The 8,315-nt window shown below is 55.2% G+C and overlaps 1 pseudogene; it reads right to left on the reverse strand.

Annotated features, from left to right (window-relative positions):
- Positions 1-3,445: 3,445 nt before the first annotated feature.
- LOC141583600 (phospholipid phosphatase 2-like) lies at positions 3,446-6,781 on the reverse strand (annotated as a pseudogene).
- Positions 6,782-8,315: the final 1,534 nt, after the last annotated feature.

Here is an 8,315-nt window from a genome sequence, read left to right on the forward strand (position 1 = left end):
TTGAGAGGCCAAAGCAGGCGGATCACCAGAGGTCGGGAGCTCCAGACCCGCCTGACAAACACGGAGAAACCCCATCTCTACTAAAAATACAAAAATTACCCAGGCTTGGTGGTGCATGCCTGTAATCCCAGCTACTGGGGAGGATGCGGCAAGACAATCGCTTAAACCAGGGAGGAGGCGGGTGTGCTGGGCCAAGATCACACCATTCTTCTGCCCTACTGTCTATGTAAAAATGCAACTTCACTGAACCAGACTAACTTGTATTCAGTGGAAGGCTGATCAAAAAATTCAGAAGAATGCAACTTTTGTTTTATCTACTTCTGACCTAGAACCACCCCCCACCCCGCCTTCCTACCTCCAGTTGTTCCACCTCACTGAACCAAATGACTTTACATCTTGCACATATTGATTGGTGTCTCTTGTCTCTCTAAAATATATAAAAGCAAGCTCTACCCTGACCACCTTGGGCCCATGTTGTCAGGACCTCCTGAGGCTGTGTCATGAGCATGTCCTTAACCTTGGCGAAATAAGCTTTCTACTTGACTGAGACCTGACTCAGATATTTAGGGATCACAATCCACAAGCACCATGGTGTGACATTTGACTACAGCATTCAGTACAGAGATGAGCTATACAGGTATGGTATGTAGCCTGAAAGCAAGAAGCTATACCAGATCACTTACGTGTGAAGGGGGCTACACCATCCAGGTTTTATAAGGACACTCGATGGTGTTTGCACAAAGATGAAATCACTAAGGACACATTTCTCAGACAGTATCCACATTGTTAGGAGATGCTTGAGTGTGTTTTAATTGGTTAAAGCCTAGGAGGAAAAAAAAGCAACTGAACTCCTGTTATGGTTTCATAACAAAGCTTAATAGAGTTAACATATTTCATCTAATCTAAGATGTTAATAATTAACAAACATTATTTTATGCAACATCACAAATAGGCTGCCAATTAAACTGACTTTCTGAATGACAACAAAAATGTGAACTTACTTTTATTAATGCCAGGAAAATAAAATGAAAATGAATTATGGTTTTGATATGTTAAAGCAAAAAAGGAGGAAACCGTTACCCTGAGGTCTTGCCTAAGCAAACGGAAACCGAACTTCGAAACATGCAAACTGACTTAAAAACATGAATAAACCAATTAGTCAATGACAAAAAGCCCAGCTGCCAGCTGGCTGTATGACTATTGACGCTGAGGGAACCATCCCCACAACCGGCGGTCGCCCAGCTGGAGCCCATGAGAAACCTCACTCAGCTGCCACCGCTAAGAGCTTGAAGCCCCAAGCCCTGTTTTCCGTTCTGGTGCTTCAGGCATGATTCATGTATCATTCCTTCCTTCAAGTTTGCCTAAAATTTTTCTAACCCCTGTATCCTAACCCCTAACTGGTAACCCCGAACTCTAACCCTATCCGCTAGCCCTAATCCTCACCCTAAACCCTAACCATACGTTAGTTTCTACGTTTGCACTGATATGTCCGTGCTGAGTATTGAAACTGCGGTACCGGCAGGGCCGCATGACTAGTGCGGATTTTATAGCAACATGTTTGGACTGAGGCCTTGCATTAGCATTAGGTGTTTCCTACCTGAGCACTGGGGTTATTGTATCCGTATTTCAGAGGCCATCTCTGCCTCGGGAACGCTCCATTTGTCTTCTGAGGCTGCTGGGTGCACCTCACACCGCAGCCGCCTGGCCTTGGGCAGGAGAACCCAGGTGCGCAGGGTTCAGAGGGGCTTTTCGTGTCCAGTTTCCCACACAGAGCTCTTCGTACTAGTCTCTGACCCTCAGCAGTCAGGAATGCAGACAGGAAGGATTTTACTCACCGTGGACACGGCCCAGAGTTGTCCCAAACCGAGGCTGTGCCCGCTACGTCTGTGCCGTGGAGAACGCAGCTCCGCAGATTGCCCTGACGCGATGCACGCCGGCGCCCTGATGCCCACTGAAAAGGCACGCTCGGGCGCCCCCTGCTGGTGGCCAGGCGGTGAGGGCCCTCTTGCTCATGGTCCTGTGTCTGCACCCCCCTGATGGCAGCTGGGGCCACCGCAAGCCCCTCTTGCAGTAAGAACCCCGCCCCAAGGTGTGTGCTGAGGAGGACGCAGTTCCACCCTCACAATGCCCCCCAGTTCTGTAAGGAGGAGAACGCAACTCTGCAGACCGCTGTGACTCAATGCACACTGGTGGTGTGACAGGATGCACACCGGTGGAGGAGCCTCAAGAATCTGAAAGGTGGGTGTGGGGGTCCCTACTGGGGGCCTGCACTGCAGGGCCCTCTTGCTCACGATGCTGTGCCCACGCCCCCTTCTGGCTAGGTCCACTGCAGGGCCCTCTGACAGTGTGGTGACCAGCATCACCTGCTGGCAGCTGGAGGCCTGCAGGGCCCACTTGCTCAGTGTAGTGGCAATATGCCCGCTGCTGGCAAACAGGGCAGTGCTACATCCTCTTGCTCACAGTGTGGTGCCTGTGCTGCTGGGCACTCTTACTCTCGGTGGAGTGGGGTCACGCCCCCGGCTGGTGGCTGGGGCACTGCAAGACCCTCTTGCCCATAGCGTCCTGGCAACACTCCTGTGATGGCAACTAGAGCACTGCAGGGTTCTGTTGCTCATGGTGTGGTATTCGCTGGGATTACAAGCGTGTGCCACCATGCCTGGCTAATTTTGTATCTTTAATACAGTCAGGATTTCTCCATGTTGGCCAGGCTGGTCTCAAACACCCAACCTCAGGTAATCTGCCCGCCTCAGCCTCCCAAAGTGCGGGGATTATGGGCATGAGCCACCTAGCTCGGCCTAATTTTTTGATTTGTCATAGAGACTGGGTTTTGCCATGTTACCTATGCTGTGGGGTTTCCTTCTGATGAGATGAAAAGATTCTGGAATTAGGTAGAGGAGATGGCTGTACAGCATTGTGAATGTACTAAAAATGAACTGTACACATTAAAATGGAAGAAATGGTGACTTATACAAATTTTATTTTGATTGATTGATTTTTTCTGGTCTGACATGACTCTAGGCTTGTCAGTCAATATTTTGATTTTTTTAAAAAGGACAACGATGAGTTGAAACGTTTAAGGACCTATCAGTAGAAATGGTAAGAAGACAGCGCATGGCTGGGCACAGTGGCTCACGCCTGTAATCCTAGCACTTTGTGAGGCCAAGGTGGGTGGATCACCTGCGGTCAGGAATTCAAGACCAGCCTGGCCACCATGGTGAAAACCCATCTTTAAAAAAAAAAAAGAAGAAGAAGACAGCGCAGAAGAGGGCAGGGCTGAGACTCAAGGGAGAGAGCAGGCTCCCCACGGCCTCCTGCTGTCTGCGGGGCACCTGGAGCCCTGAGGCCCCACTCCTGCCTGACTCCCTGCCTGCTGGCTCCTAATCATCTGGCTTCTGCGGCTTCTTCAGCTCCCACTGCCCCCAGAGTGAAGGCTGCTCATCCACACTCACCTGGCCTCGGTGACGCCAGCAGCGTTTCCCCTGCACATGCTTTCCAGCTGCATGTAGACCGAGCAGTTGACCCAGCTCCACTCGGGGTCACAGATGGCCAGGAAGTTGGGGTGCAGGTGGCCGATCGTGTACTTGGCCAGGTCCATCAGAGACTGGATCACAGCCGCCCCAAAGAGGAAGGTCCCCAGCACCTTGTACATGGCAGCCACGTAATTATTGAAGTCAGAGCAGGAATAGAGCCTGTGGGCACCAGGTAGGCTTCTCCCGCCGAGACCTGCGTGTGGGGCAGCTGCGGTGACCAGAGGGGGTCCTGGTCAGCCCATGGGCCCTTAGTGGGCCTCAGTCCTCCGCACGGGCCTCCCCAAGGCTGCTGCAGAGCTGGGGACTCTAAAGGTGCCCTAGCTGGGCTCGGTGGCTCACACCTGCCAGCCCAGCACTGTGGGAGGCTGAGGCGGGAGGATCACCTGAGGTCGGGCGTTCAAGACCAGCCTGACCAACATGGTGAAACCTGTCTCTACTAAAAATACAAAAATTAGCATGCCTGTAGTCCCAGCTACTGGGGAGACTGAGGCAAGAGAATCACTTGAACCCAGGAGGCGGAGGTTACAGTGCGCGGAGATCCTGCCATTGCACTCCAGACTGGGCAACAAGAGCAAAACTCCATCTCAAAACACAAAAGGGGGTTCCTATTACCCACAAGTACCACTCAGGGCAAGGCTGTGTCCCCCAGCCCCCCACAGACCTCCAGGCCACCCCCATCAGGAACCCAGGGTTAGGCTGTACCCCATCCTGCCCCCCTCCCTGACCCTCTGAACCCCTCCTGCCTTACAAGGAAGATGATGGCTGTGATGCTGACCTCGGCCAGAGCCCAAGGGTGATGGTGTCTGGATGATAGGGGTACCGGATGGAGTCATCCTCACAGTAAAATCCTCGGTTATAAAGGGAGTTCACCAGCGACAGGACAGCGAAGGACAGGGAGGCTGGAGGGGGAGAAGGGCCTGGGAGCTGTGAGGTTCTCAAACCAGCTGGGCCATGGGGCCCCCACACCAGCCTTGGCCTTGAGGCCTCCCACCAACAAGGAAGAGCTTCTCTCACAGCACGTGGGAGGCCCAAGCAACACTCCTTTCCCATCACCCTCAGATAAGCATAAACTCCCCAGGCCCTCTCCCCCTCACACCCTCCCTCTGCTCCTTGAAAAACCGGGCAAGGCCGGGCGCGGTGGCTCAAGCCTGTAATCCCAGCACTTTGGGAGGCCGAGGCGGGTGGATCACGAGGTCAAGAGATCGAGACCATCCTGGTCAACATGGTGAAACCCCATCTCTACTAAAAATACAAAAAATCAGCTGGGCATGGTGGTGCGTGCCTGTAATCCCAGCTACTCAGCAGGCTGAGGCAGGAGAATTACCTGAACCCAGGAGGAGGAGGTTACAGTGAGCGGAGACCCTGCCATTGCACTCCAGCCTGAGTAACAAGAGCAAAACTCCGTCTCAAAAAAAAAAAAAAAAAAAAAAAAACAGGCAAACACTCACCTCTGGGCCTTTGCACAGAGACTTCTCTCTGCCCAAAATATCTTATTTTTATTTTTAAAGGTAGAGACAGGGGTCTGATGCTGACCAGGCCGGTCACAAACTCCCAGGCTAGAGCGACCCCCCAGCCTCAGCCTCCCAAAGTGCCGAGATTACAGGTGTGAGACAACGTGCTGGGCACCAAAGTGACTCCCACTTCCACTCAGTTTCATCTCCCCTCCCGGCTGTCCCCACCAGCGTCCCTCTCACAAAAGGAAAGGTCTGTTTAGTCGTGCGTGGTGGCGCGTGCCTGTAATCCAGCTACTCGGGAGGCTGAGGCAGAAAAATTGCTTGAAACCGGAAAATGGAAGTTGCAGTGAGCCGGGATCGTGCCACTACACTCCAGCCTGGCAACAGAGCGAGACTCTGTCTCAATTTATTAAAAGAAAATAAATAAATAAATAAATAAATAAATAAAAATAAAAGGGAAGGTTTGCTCTTTCTCCCTATTGCCCCAAGTGGAATTACGCAGTCACCTGTGGGACACTGGACTTAATCTCCCCACCTCCACCCGCCAGCACCAGGAGGGGCCTATTGTATTCAGGACAGAGACCCTGGAGGCTGCTCAGAGCCTGGCCAGCGCAGATGTTTAATAAACATCTGTTAAAACAGGCAGGACTTATTTCAACCTAAGAGCTGGCCAGAGAAGTCAGGAAAAGGCAAAAGCAGGGGCACAGCGGAGGTGCCTTCATGCTCACCTCTGCCTGCCACTGACCCTCGTGCCAGGGCACATGCCAGCCACACGGTAACTCAGGGACGAAAAGCACATTCTTGTCAATTCCACACTTTCGGAAGGTGTCACATAGCACTGGGGCTCCCGGGACCCTGCTGGGCTCAGGGTGGCCAGGGAAGCCGGAGTCAGCTACAGAGGGCAGGGGCCGGGGCAGCTCCCTGTTCCACTCGGCAGGTGCACAACAAAAGCGCAGGGTGTCTACCCCAGAGAATAACGAAGGCAGGGCGTTTTTGGCCCAGCAGGGCAAGGACAAAAAAGCGTGGCTTTTCTGAATTCTGAGAGTCTGAGGAGGGACAGGGAGCCTCACACTCCTCCCTGCATGCCAGCTGCAAGGGTCCTAGGACACGGCACACCTTTGATGCTGGCTGAGTCTGGGGAAATAAAGCAGTGAAGACAGCAGAGATCTGCCTTACAGGGCAGAAAAGGCGGAGGGAATGCAGAACAGAACGGGCAGTGCAGGGGCCCAGAGCCGGGCTGGTGCCCGGAGAGGCGAGCGCTGGGGCAGAGCGGGATGCGCTGTAAGAGCCCGGCTTCTGCTGGGGCGCAGGGGCGGCTGGCGCCGCTGAGTGAGGGCAGAGACCAGGGAGGAGGCTCCTGCAATTGCCCCGCCGAGGAAGGTCGGGGTCACAGGATTGCAGCCTCTCCCCGCGGCTCTCAGCAGGCGGAGGCTCACACCGGTTGGCCTCCGTTTCCGACCTCCCTGCCCCAGTAACTCCAGCTAGACTCAGACACCCCCATGACAACCGGCCCCGGGCTTCCCTCTGCCTGGAAAGCTCACTCTGGGGTGCCCGGAACAGGCACCTTCTCTTCCTTTGACCCCCGGGAGCCTTCCCGCCCTCACGCTGCCCCCACAGCCCCGTCTGGAACCTGTGGACTGCACCGTGACGGGCCGCAGCTTCCAGATGGAGGTGCCCTCGGCCTGGCCGCCACCCCTGGCACGCAGCAGCCACACCCAACCCCACCCCGGCGGCACCTCCCGGCTGTGCGGCCTCCAGCAGGCGACTCCGCGCGGCTGCCCCTCCCTCACAGGCCATTTACGGAACCGTTTCGGTTATCTGCATGCTGCTGAGGGCCTGGCAACCAGAAAGTGCCACACACGTTTAAGTAACTGACAGCACAGCTGCTCAGGACGTGGCACCCAGGGCTGGCAGACACCCCACGGGACATGGCACCCAGGGCTGGCAGACACCCCACAGGACATGGCGCCCAGGGCTGGCAGACACCCCACGGGACATGGCGCCCTGGGCTGGCAGACACCCCACGGGACATGGTGCTCAGGGCTGGCAGACACCCCAGGGGACATGGCGCCCAGGGCTGGCAGACACCCCACGGGACATGGCGCCCAGGGCTGGCAGACACCCCACGGGACATGGCACCCAGGGCTGGCAGACACCCCACTGGACATGGCACCCAGGGCTGGCAGACACCCCACGGGACATGGCACCCAGGGCTGGCAGACACCCCACGGGACATGGCGCCCAGGGCTGGCAGACACCCCACGGGACATGGCGCCCAGGGCTGGCAGACACCCCACGGGACATGGCGCCCAGGGCTGGCAGACACCCCACGGGGACCTCGTGCTGTCCCCTGCCGCCCCACAACGAGAGTCTACTTCGGAGGTCAGAGGACTTGGCCAGAGAACCAGGAAACCTGCTGGGGAGGGGCGCACCCCCGCCCCCGCGGTGACATAACTGCGGGGGGCCATTGTCCCTTCAGCCACAGAGCAAACACTCCGCCTTTGTTCCCGGCACCCTGGCGGGGGAGGGGGTCCATCCCCCATCCGGCCTGAAAACTCGCAGAACAGGTTTGGGTCTCCCGAGGCCCCGAAGCCTGGGACCCAGCTTTTCTCTCCAAGTGTCTCCCCTGCCCGAGGCGCAGGGGTTCGAATCCCACCGACGTGCAGGGCCTATGCCTATGTTATTATTATTATTATTATTATTATTATTATTATTATTATTTTGAGACGGAGTTTCGCTCTTGTTACCCAGGCTGGAGTGCAATGGCGCGATCTCGGCTCACCGCAACCTCCGCCTCCTGGGTTCAGGCAATTCTCCTGCCTCAGCCTCCTGAGTAGCTGGAATTACAGGCACGTGCCACCATGCCCAGCTAATTTTTTGTATTTTTAGTAGAGACGGGGTTTCACCATGTTGACCTCATGATCCACCCGCCTCGTCCTCCCAAAGTGCTGGGATTACAGGTGTGAGCCACCGTGCCCGGCCCCAATTATTATTATTCTTGAGACAGGGTTTCCTTCTCGTTGTCCATGCTGGAGTGCAATCTCGGCTCACTGCAACCTCTGCTTCCCAGGTTGAAGCAATTCTCCTGCCTCAGCCTCCCAAGTAGCTGGGATTACAGGCACATGCTTGTCTAATTTTGTATTTTTAGTAGAGGTGGGGTTTCTGCATGTTGGTCAGGCTGGTCTTGAACGCCTGACCTCAGGTGATCCACTCAACTCGGCCTCCCAAAGTGCTGAGATTACAGGGATGAGCCACCACACCGGGTTTTGGTTTTTGTTTGTCTTTTGAGATGGAGTCTTGCTCTGTCTCCCAGGCTGGAGTGCAGTGGGAT

The sequence above is a fragment of the Saimiri boliviensis genome, chromosome 2 (genome assembly GCF_048565385.1).
Source record: "Saimiri boliviensis isolate mSaiBol1 chromosome 2, mSaiBol1.pri, whole genome shotgun sequence".
Lineage (NCBI taxonomy): Eukaryota > Metazoa > Chordata > Mammalia > Primates > Cebidae > Saimiri > Saimiri boliviensis.